Source organism: Phodopus roborovskii, unplaced genomic scaffold (genome assembly GCF_943737965.1).
Source record: "Phodopus roborovskii unplaced genomic scaffold, PHOROB, whole genome shotgun sequence".
NCBI lineage: Eukaryota > Metazoa > Chordata > Mammalia > Rodentia > Cricetidae > Phodopus > Phodopus roborovskii.
Window position 1 is genome coordinate 54,153 of NW_026126136.1, and position 12,278 is coordinate 66,430.

At 39.5% G+C, this 12,278-nt stretch overlaps 1 pseudogene; it reads left to right on the forward strand.

The window, feature by feature from the left end:
• Positions 1 to 6,990: 6,990 nt before the first annotated feature.
• On the forward strand, positions 6,991 to 11,945 carry LOC127218497 (F-box only protein 33-like; annotated as a pseudogene).
• Positions 11,946 to 12,278: the final 333 nt, after the last annotated feature.

Below are 12,278 nucleotides of genomic sequence, written 5' to 3' on the forward strand. Positions count from 1 at the left end.
TGTTTTTGTTTTGATTTTTGAGGCAGGGTTTCTCTGTGTGGCTGTCAGCAGTCCTGGAAATAGCTATGTAGATTAGGCTGGCCTCAGAGCCAGGACTATTTGCTTGCTTCTTTCTCTCAAATGTGGGGATTAAAGGTGTGTGCCACCAATGCCAGGCTTTACAATCATTTATTCTTTCTTTTTTATTTTTAAAATTTATTTTATATAACAAAGCCAATTTAAATGAAAACAAACATTTATAGAAAACATTTGGGAATTTGGACGTTATTCTTTCCAAACTACTTCCTGCTGGTAAGGGACGCTGTCACCAGGGATTGGAAGAAGATTCAGAAATCCTGGCTTAAGTCTGTAAGGCTGCTTTGTCCAGCTGTATTGAATGTAGGATCACCTTGTACTCTGTTTCAGGCGGTCTGGCTTGAGCAAATCACATTATTCTGGAAGGAATCCACATCTTTTCATTTTCTGTGGAAACAAAAATAGAAGTCCTACTCCCCAGTAACTTGTACTTGAACTTAAATTTTGGAGTCAAAGCTTTTTTTTTTTTTTTTTTTTAAATTTAATTTATTATTTTAAATGTCGATTCTAGTTCCCTCTCCCTCCCTCCATCCATCCATCCAGCCATCCATCCATCCCTCCCTTTTACCCTCTCTGCCCTCTCACATGCACTCTAACCACCCTCCCCTCCCATCCCCCCACCCCAATTCCATATGTAGGGGAATGCCATCCAGTTGGGGTCATGTGGATCTGACAGGTTATGTGAAGCAGGGACTAGGGATTTTCTCCTGTCTCTAGATTAAGGAAGTTATCCCTCCATGGGGGATGTGTTTGCAAAGTCCTTATGTGCACCAGGGATACATCCTGGCTCCACTCTCTGAGGTCCCTTAGACTGCTCAGTCCTTCTGGCTGAGACCCATATTCAGGGGGGCCTGAGTCAGTCCCATGCTGGTTACCCAGCTATCAGTCTAGTGGCTGTAATCTCCTCCTTGTTTAGGTAATCTGTCTGTATGTGTTTGAGCCCCCTGGTCTTTTCCTCACCATCTGCATCTGGGTTCTAGTTCGACTCAGTGTTTATGTATGGATGTTTGATACTGTTTCCAACAGACATTAGTTGAGGGCTCCATGAAGAAGTTAGTTGTTGATCTCACTCTCTGGGAAGGGCATTTATGATAGCCTTTCCATGGAAGCTAAAATTTTTAGTTGGGAGCAGACTTGTAGTTCTCTAGACCATTCTGTGTGTTCAATTTTATCTTCAAACCAATATTGGCTCCCTCTTTTATGTTCTCTCTCTCTCTCTGTCTCTCACTCTCTCCTTCCTGTCTTCTATTCCTAACCAGGGTCCTGGGACTCTAGCAGAGGACTGGAGGTGGCGTCAGAGACCAATCAGGTGGAAATTACGGGTGGTCCCACGTGGATAGTCAGGTCTCCTTTGTTCAGAGTTGCCCTGAGAAGTCTCCTAAGTAGGGTGGACTATTGGCTCCACCCTCTGTTCCTGTGCTCAAACAGAGTGTCAGGACCATGGGTAGGGTAGGGGGGTAGGCTTGAGGTGGGGATGGGTGGGGGGTGTATCAGAGCTCCAAGGTTGTTCTCGATGGGGACAGGACACAGGAGCAGCAGGATCAGGGGCCAACCCAGGGAGTTCAGGCAGGGGGGCAGAGGTTGTAGGGGACAGGCAGCCCTGATTGGGCCCAGACTCACCCCTGGCCAATAGCTGGCGGAAGAGGACAAGGGCTGAGCTGGAACTTGGGGAAGTTTTGCAGGATAGTTGGATCTAACTAGAAACTGGAACTCTCCAGCTGAGGCCTCTTTCTTTAGCAGAGGCCCGGATTTGGGGGTCAAGGATCTTGCCCGCAGGAACTCAGAGTGGACCCACAGAAATAGGTGAATCTCTGGGTGGGGCCTGGGACTCCAGCAGATTACTGGAGGAGGGGCCAGAGACTAAGCAGGTGGAAATTATGGGTGCTCATGCGTGGACAGTCAGGTCTCCTTTGTTCAGTGTTGACATTCATTTATTCTTATGACATTTATTCTTGTCTTTTATTATCATGACAACCTTTCTCATCTGTACATAGTATTCTTTTTTAGTATGTTTTTTTGTGGTACTGACTTAAGAGATCAGTAATTGCTTAGTTTGTGCTTCTCCTGGAGTCTGTTTAGTCCATCCATTTAAGGGATAAGTAACATTACTAGATATAGAAAACTTGGCTTGCAGTTATTTACTCTTGAGACCAGAAGCATATGATCCTGTACTTTCTTGACCTTTACTTTTCTCCTGAGTTCTGATGTGATGCTGATTGGTTTGCTGCTGTAAGTAATATGGGTTTTCTCTTGCAGCTTTGTGTATTCTTTCTTTGGTCTCATTCAGTTAAAGAGGTTCTTTTTAGGTCATACCGGGAGTTCTAGATATTTCCCGACCTTAGATGGCTATAACTTCCCCAAATATGGGGATGGGGATTTCTGCTGCAATTTCATTGTATGTGTTTTGTGGCTTTCTATGCTGATTGCTGATATGTTTACTCCTGCTTGATCTAGTGTGCTATCCCCTGGATCCTTAGGGTATGCCATGCACTGGGTCAAATTTGTTGTAGGCAGAAGTCTGGGTCCCTCAAGCTTCTCCCAAAGCAAACAGAGGCTTAATATTAATTATGAATATCTGACCACAGCTCAGATTTGTTACTAACTTTTACATTTTAATTAACCCATATTTTTCTCTTTAACTAGATTTTGCCATGTGGAATTGTACCTTTTCTAATTAATGTATATCCATCTTGATTCTCTCTGCATCTGCTCAATACTCCTTTGACTTTGCCCTTCCTCTTTCTAGCAATCTATGTTTGGCTCCCCCCATAACCTTTTCCTATCCAGCTATTGGACTATCATATTATTTATCAAACCAATCACATTGACATATTCACACAGTGTAAAGGAGTATTCCACAGGTGGGTGCTTACAAGGTTAGTAGAAAGAGGAGAACTTTATGGCTTGTGAATATAAAAATGCAGTGACTACTGCTCTCATTGGAGGTGAAATTTGACTACAATGTCTCTCCTATGACGACTCACCACCACAGTACCATGAATAAGCTAGTGCAGCCATCCTTTACCCACCATCTGGGTGGGTACCAGATTTCCCATTTTAAGCTATGTAGGCAGTGATGGGAGATGTCATTCTGTATATGTTTCTCATACTGGTTAATGAATAAAGCACTGTTGGCCAATAGGAAAGTAAGATAGGAGGGACTAGGAGACAATGAGGAAATAGGAAGTAGTAAGAAAGAGCCAAGATGGAGAGTCTGGAGAAAGCAGTATGCTGGCAGGCTCCCCGGTAAGAGAAATACATAGATCAGAAGAAATGGGTTAATACTTAAGACAGAGCTAGCTGATAAGAAAGTAGTACCAGGCCAACAGCATAATATCAAATACAGAGTCTCTGTGTGTTATTTGGGGTGGCGCAGCGGGGGGACAAGACTAGGTGGCGGGAGGAAAAAACCGTACACCTTACAAGGCAGGTTTTCTTTTAGATATCTCTTTCATATGTGCATGTGTTGCTTACATGTACCTTGTGTCTTCAGTGCCTGCAGAAGCCAGAAGAGGGCATTGTATCCCATGGAATTGGAGGTAAATGCAATTGTGAATCACCACATAGGTGCTGGGGTCCAAAGCCAGTGAGAAGTGTTTCTAAATCGAAAGCTTTATCCTCAAATCCATGTGGCAGACCATTAGAATTATATCATAAGTGTGAGGCTATGTTAGCCTTAATAACTTTTAAAAGCAAGAGAGACAGGAACTGGTGAGCTTGACTGGTCATGCTATGATTCCCAATCCCTTTCTTCCCCATGGTGAAATGCACAAAGAATGTGCCCATCAGATGCTACTTCCCTGTTGTTTAACTGCCCAGCTTCTAGAACTATGTGATAGCTAAATTTGTATCTTTTGTAAATTACCTGATCTAGACTATTAAGTTATACGAACAGAAAATGCACTAAGACAGATGATTAACTCTGCAATTGTTATGTTGCTGTCAGTTTTATATCTTAGTTCAAATTATGAAAATCAGTTTATCTTAGATTCACTCAAAGAAATTGACTAAGTTTCACATTCATTCTTGTTCCTCAACTTAAATAGAAATAAATGGCCTTCAGCTCTAAGTGCACTTTTGGATTTACAATTATTTTCATTTTCAGAGAGCATGAATCTCAGAAGCTGAGAAGGTACTTATAAATAAGCAGAAAATACTTGAGACAAAAACAAAACAAGCAAAAAAGGTTTATTTAATTTTATCTGTATGTGTGTCTGCCTGAGTGTATATTTGTATAACACATATGTTCTTGAGCCTGCAGGGTTAGATCTCCAGAGCTAAAGACAAAGGCAATTGCAAACTTCTGTATGGGTGCTGAGAATTGAACGCAGGTCATGAGCAATTCAGTAAACACACCTAACGGCTGTGCCATCTCTTTGGGCCCTTACTCTTAATTTTTTCTTTTCTTTTCTTTTTAGTTTTTCTTCACAGGGTTTCTCTTTATTGCTTTGTAGCCTATCCTGCAACTAGCTCTGAAGATGAGGCTGGCCTCGAACTCATAGGGATCCACTTGCTTCTTCCTCCTGAGTGCTGGGATTAAAGTCATCGGCCAACATAGCCCCGCTACTTAATCATTTTCATATGGATTTATTTATTTATCATGTATAGTGTGCTATCTACATTTTCCTGTACCAGAAGAGGGCACCAGCTCTCATCTTTGATGGCTGTGAGCCACCATGTGGTTGCTGGGAATTGAACTCAGGACCTCTGAAAATACTATTAATGCTCTTAGACTTTACACCATTTCTCTAACCTCCTCTTACTCACATTTTAAGAGTTTAGCTCAGTTTATAGACTAATTCAGCTGTATAACCACCAGATTCAAGATTTAGAAAATTTTTTTAATCAACCAAATGCTACTGTGTCCTCTATCTTTTTCCCCCTATCATTTACCGTAATGAAATAATGATCTAACCTTGGAATTTGATTGTTCTAGATTTTCATACAGATAGAATACAATGAAAACAATTTTATTGTATGCCATAATATGATGGATGCAATTTATATCCATATTATACTATGTATTAGCACTTGGTTCTATTTTGGTAAATGTAAATTTAATCAAGTTTATTATAGTACAATTTATATAGATAGCATTCATAGTTGATATATGCAGTTAACACTGACATATCTTTCTTAATTTTATAAACGTGTCACTTTAATCACTACCATAATAATGGACTTTTTTCTAATAACTTTTTAATGATTTTGTATTGAAATTAGAAACAATCTTGTTTTACATGTCAATCCTAGTTTCCTCTCCCTCCCCTCCACCCGTGCCCCACACCGCCCTCCTGTCACATCCATGTTCTGCTCTGCAGGGAGGGTGAGACCTTCTTTGGGACAGCTTCAAAATTGTACATCTTTTGAACAGGGCCTAATCCCTCCCCCATGTGTCTAGGCTGAGAGAGTCACTCTGTAGGTGGAATGGGAACCCAACGTACATCTTTACACTAGGGATAAATATTGATCCACTACCAGAGGCCTCATAGACTACACAGTCCACCTAATTGACACCCAGTTTCCGGGGGGTCTGGCTCAGCCCTATGCTGGTTTTCCAGATATCAGACTGGAGTCCATGAGCTTCCTTTGTTTAGATCAGCTGTTACTCTGGGTTTTCCAGCCTGGTCCTGACCCATTTGCCCATCAATCCTCCCTCTCTGGAATTGAATTCCAGGATTTTGGCTCAGTTTTTAGCTGTGGGTATGTGCTTATGCTTCCACCATGAACTGGATGAAGGCTCTAGGATGGCATATAAAATAGTCATCAATCTCATTATAGGGGAAGAGTAGCCTCTCCATTATTGTTTAGATTCTTAGTTGGGGTCATTCGTGAAGAATTCTGAATATTTACCTGGTGTCTGATTTCTCTTTAAATCTCTAATGGTTCCATCTATTATGGTACCTCCTTTCTTGCTCTACTGTATTCCCTCCCCTATACTCAGTCTTCCTGGCCCTCATATTCTCCTCTCCCATTCTCTTCCTCTTCATTACCCTCTTCTACTCTCATGCTGCCAATTTGCTCAAGAAATCTTCTTCCTTCCCCCTTCTCTGGAGGGAGCATGTATGTCTAACTTAGGGTCCTCCTTGCTTCCCAGCTTCTCTGGTGGTATGGATTGTAATCCTTTGCTCCAAGTCTAATACCCATATACGAGCATAGCTAACCTCATTCAACATGGATTTTTCTATTTCCATCCAATTTGCTGTGAATTTCAAGATTCCGTTGTTCTTTTCACTGAGTAGTACTGCATTGTATAAATGTACCACATTTTCTCTATTTATTCTTCATTTGAGGATCATTTAGGTTACTTTCAGGTTCTGGCCATTCCAAAATCGAATGCTTCTAGGAACATTGTTGAACAGATTCCACCAGCAGTGGAAGAATGTCCCCCTTTCTCCACATCCTCTCCAGCATAAACTGTCTTTGGTGCTTTTGATTGTAGTCATTCTGACAGGAGCAAGATGGTATCACAGAGTTTTTGAATTTGCATTTCCATGATGGCTAAAGATATTGAACAGTTTCTTAAGTATCTTTCAGCCATTTTAGAATCCTCTATTTAGAATTCTCTATTTAGTTCAGTACCTTACTTTTTAATAGGGTAACTTGATACTTAGCTTCTTGAGATAACGGTTTGCTGGCATGTGGAATACTGTAATACTCACTAGTGAAGTTTGGACTGAAGGGAAAACACTGTTATTGTATGACTTATCTAAATATCAGTAGTAATTGAAAATGATGCACTTTTTACTTTATAGAATCCCATCATCTACAAATTTTCTTTTAGAAATATTTCAGCTTTTTCTCCTGAGAAATTTATGTTTTTTTCTGAATTCCAGATGTGACAAGTTAGAATGTAGAGATGACAAAGTGGAAAATGCTTCGGGATGGTGAAGGAGAAAGTGTATTGTAGAAAAAATGGAGAAAGTAGGTAGACACGGGGACATCTGGGAGAGTCAGGCTGAGCTGGACCATGTGGGAGGAGGTGAAGGTGAAGGCAGAAGGGTGAGAGGGAAACAGGTGCAACAGCTAGGAGGTGGGAGGTACTAAAAGGTCAGGTAACCAAAATGTCTGAATTATAAAAGGGAAGGTATGCCAGCCGGATACTGTAATGGGGAACTGAGAGATACTGGGAGAACCTGGCAGCTAGTTCCAAGTTGACATGCTCATAGACACTTAACATTCGTCCCAGGTTTGAAAGTGAACACTACCATACAGGAGTTTGTATCATAAATATTCATTTGTTTTCTTGCATTTTATTTACGAGTTTTCTATTAGAGAGGTATTTTGTCACCGAAATTATCTAAAACTTTAAAGAATTTTACAAAGTTTTCGTTTGATTTGGTTTGGTTTTTTGGGACAGGGTTTCTCTGTGTCACAACTCTGGCTGTCCTTGGACTCACTTTATACACCACGATGTCCTTGAACTGTTCACAGAAATCTATGTACTTATGGCTCCAGTGCTGGGAGATATGCACCATTACTTCCTGTCTGACTTGAGAAGTTCTTGTGATTGACAAGTCTTATAACTTAAACTGCTCCTGTTCCCTGTGTAACCGAATTACTTGTACCTGTGGGACCTGTGAGCTCAGCATTTGGCTTTGGTTACAGTGTTGTCCACAGTCATTAAATTTGAATACAAGCTTTGTACTTAGTCCATGCCCTTTACCATGTTTGCTGTTTCTCTGTACTTGCCATCACTCTGAAAATGCACAACAGTCTGAATGTGATTTGGCTATGAATTTGATGGTAGAAGCTACTCTAGAATATCTTTTAGACATATTTTAGCATTTGCTTATATTAAACATTTAGAAAATCATTTTGACCATTTTCTCCTATAGGAAAATCCAGAAGTTTAGTCTGTTTGGAGATAGAAGCAAAGAAGTCTATCCAGCACATACCTCAAGAAGGAAGAACTTGACTTCAAGAAGATTAATCAGTTAAGTCACACAGTAAGCTTTACAGGGGCATATGTTAATAAGCCGAGCGTTTGACTGAAAAGTAATAAGACAAAATCAAGAACAGTGATCATTAAAAATTATGGAGGTAATGTACAGGCAAGAAGATCTGAATCCACATTTCCTGATCTCATGTAAATGCTGTAGAAGCGTGATGGATTACCTACAATTATAGCTTTGGTAGGCCCAAGGTCAGGTATCCCAGAACAAGCTGGCCCACAGAGGCTAGCCCTGTCAGCAGACTCTGGTTTGATTGAGAGAGCCTGCCTCTCTCTCTCTCTCTCTCTCTCTCTCTCTGTCTCTGTCTCTTTCTCTCTCTCTTTCTCTCTCCCTCTCTATCTATCTCTCTCTATCTCACACACACACAATGTTGGGCTAGAATATATGTCCTAGAAATATCTTAACTGTATTTTAGTTGTGATTATGTGACAATTGATGGCATAAATCTTTTGGGATAAATCATATAGCTTGCTGGGTAATTATTGCTATGTGAATTGTTAATATTTTATTTTATGCATTTTAAGTCTTTGCCTGCATGGGTTTATGTATACCGCATATATGTCTGTTTGATACAAGTCAGAAGAGGGTTTTGGTTCTCTTGTAAATGTAGTGAGTGAGGGTAGTGTGCTGGTGGGTGGGTGCTGGAAAATGAACCTGGATTCTTCTGCAGAGAAAGCTCTCTTACACAAATCCCCTTCCTGCTATTTAAAGGTGTTATTTTTTCACTTGCATTTATTATCTTTTCTGCATGTTTAATGTATCTTACTGATTACATTGTAATGTGAGACTAATTGCATTTGTAGATTGGATAGAAATAAAGTAATGAGAAACAATATATCTCAACATTGAATGCTGTGTATTGCCCATTTCTAAAAGATTAGTGTCAAGTCCTGTCTCCTTGTATAACTTAGCAGCTGTTTGAAAAATACTGAGTAGGAGTAGGCGACTAAAATAGCTGTCTTTTGTGTTTCTGCTGGAAATAGTGACCCCCAAAATCCCTGTTGTCTCTAACTCAATTGCCAACACTATGGAACACCTGATTTTACTGGACAATGATAATTCTGGCAACAGCACACTTATTACTGCAATTGAACTAGAGTGGTATGTAAATCTGAGTTCACTTGCCCTGGATTTCTGTGACTTTACAGCTGAGATGGCAAGAGTCTTAACTGATAGCAGCCATGTGCCTTCACAGGGATCTCCTGGTCTGCAATGTTTCAGTGATACACAAATGATTACACAACATGCCAAATGATGAGAACTTCAAATCCCTAGCAGGAAAGATCTCCAGCCTTCAGGTCTATCTAATGGCTTTTGATGTGAAAGGAGAAGACATGCTAAAGATTCTGAAACCCAGTATACCCTTTGAGAGAGTTCAGTTTGACAGCTATGCCACTTGTGTCTCAGGGGCTATTGTTGTTCTTATATCCAGGCAGTACAGCAAGTTTCTCACCCATTTTTTATTGTTAATTGATGTAAGTGACACATCTGGTTTTCCAGATCTTAGTGACAGGTGCAATAAAAATCAATTGGTTTTATCAGCATGGAGGTGCACAAAGCTCATTGTGTGTGGTTTTGTTCACTATATCTTGATACTGGCATCATACCTTCAAGTCTTTCATCTGGTAAATATATCACAAGTTTGAAAGTCCTGTCTCAACCCTGAGTGCTCTGTCCCTGGTTCCCTCTAATGATTTTACCTGTCATGAGGAAATGATACTAACGTAGCTAAGGAAACAGATATGTAACTACCTACATTGGGTATATTCACTCCAATCAGAAGATCCTGAAATGATTAGGAGGAGGGACACAGAAAGAAGGGAAGTGTGACTGTTATACTTACAACCTCATCTTTTAGATTCTAGTGTTGATGTATTTACTATATTCTTTAAATTATCTATTAGTTATACATATGCTTACTTCTTAGCCATTCATCTTAGTATGTATACTATTCTCTTTTGAATAGAGTTGCTATTCAAATATACTAAGAGAACATGTTACTTCAAAACCATTAATACAAACAATATATGAAAATGTCTTACCTAGGCATGGTGTCACAAGTACATTATCTCAGCTCTTGAGAGGCTGAGGTTTGAAAGGACAGTCTGGTCTACATAAGTATTCTAGGCCAGCCTGAGATACAGTGTGAGACCATGTTAATAAATTAATAATAAGCAGAGTAGAGTGACACACATCTTAAATCCAAGCACTTCAAAGGCAGAGGAATACAGATCTCCATGAGGTCAAGGCCAGCATGGTCTACAAAGATAATTCTAGGACCACCACCAATGCTACACAGAAAAATCCTAACTCAAAAAACAAAAAGAACCAACAAATAGGTAACAAAACAAGCAAAGAATGTTTTAAGCACCTCTTTAGTAACTCTTTCATTGTTTTTGAAACTATTTTTCTAAGCCTGAAATTGTGTTTTTTTTTATGTTTTACTTTATAATTGGCCATAGAATTACAGGTAATAGGCAGAAAAAGATCCATATTAAAATTAGCAAGTGGTTGTTGGGGAAGATGGCTCACGGAATGAAGTGCTTAATGTGCAGGTACAGGACTAGAGTTCATATATCTGGAACCCATCCAACAGCCAGGCAGCTTGGTGGCCACCTCAAGTCCTCTACTCAGGAACAGAGAATAGAATATCTCCCTGGGTCATGCTGGCTAGCTATTCAAGTTCTGGTTCAATGTCAAGATCCTCTCTCAACTAATAAATCAGAGAGCAAACAGGGAAGGCATCCAGTGTCACCTTTAGAACTCTACAAGTTGGCATACACTTGCATGCATGCACATTGTGTAAAATAAAAACAGGGATTGCCAAACAATCCTTTTTAAAATTTTTTCTTCTTTCAGGGTGTTAGATAGAAATAAAGCTTCATCATCTTCCCCACTTATCCTTTCCCAGAGGTGACCTGTGTTCTGAGGCTGACACATAGTCTTATGTTTCCTATGACTTCTTATAATCAACCATTGCTCGAAAATTTCCAGATGTCATGACTGAGGACTGTGAGAAGCCATAGGAAATATTTTTGCAATAAAGAAAAATTCCTGTTTTGTATATTGGGTTTTTGTTTGTTTGTTTTGGTCCTCAAGACAGGGCTTCTGTGTGTACCCTGTCTATTCTAGAACTCACTCTGTAGATCAGGATGAACTCAAACTCAAATATCTGCCTGCCTCTGACTCCTAAGCACTGGTTCTAAAGGCATGTGCTATCATAGCCCAGATATATATATATATATATATATATATATATATATATATATAGAGAGAGAGAGAGAGAGAGAGAGAGACTTAGGTGGGAAATAAAATGTGTTCCTTATGATAAATTGTTATCCAAATGTCTTTTTTTTTTTTTTTGGTGAGTGAAATACCACTTGACAGCTCACAACTCTGTGACATTCTTAAGACAGAATGAAACACCTAGGTAGTCATGACTTTTTTTATTCTCAATTTGTTTTAAAGGGAAAGGACTGACATGGTAAAATACAAATATGTAGCTTCTTATGAAGCACTTACCGAGGAACAGAGTAAACTTACCAAAGACAGAATAAAACAGAAGAGAAAGACAGATGCCTTCTTCTTATATTTAAGATGATACCATATGGGCACTCAACCTCATTGCTATTGCTGGTCTTTGTGGCTCTCATCTCAAATGCTTGCAGTTACTGAAGAAAGCATTAATTTTTACCAAGGTGAACTAACCGAGGATGATATGGATCTCGTGCATAACCTTATTGAGGAGAGCAAGTATCGCTGGGCCTTGGTCAACCTTGGCAAGCAGTCCTGGACATATAATCACTCAGTGTCTTCACTAAACCAAATTGCCATTTTTACAGAGAGATACTAAACTTCAATGGAGACATTATGTTTTGTAAAATGTATAATTTCTGTGGCCAGATATGCAAGTAGGGTCTTAGTATTTTTTTTTCAGTATTGTAAACTAAACATTTTGTGCTGTGTTAAATCAGCTTTATAGGATTATATATGTATATTCTATTTCTTGATCAAATTAAATATTTAGGTATTGGTTTTACAAGTAGAATGTTACATTGTACAGGGCTTTCTTGGTTGATTAGATTGTTACCAAACCTTAAGGGCAAATAGCCAATAATTATCTGAGTTTGCTGCCTAACTTTTTCATTGAGGTACTCTGCTTTTTGGACATTTTTATTCTTTCTTTTTCAAAATGCCGAGGTCAGAAGCCAAATACAAACACACACACACACACACACACACACACAC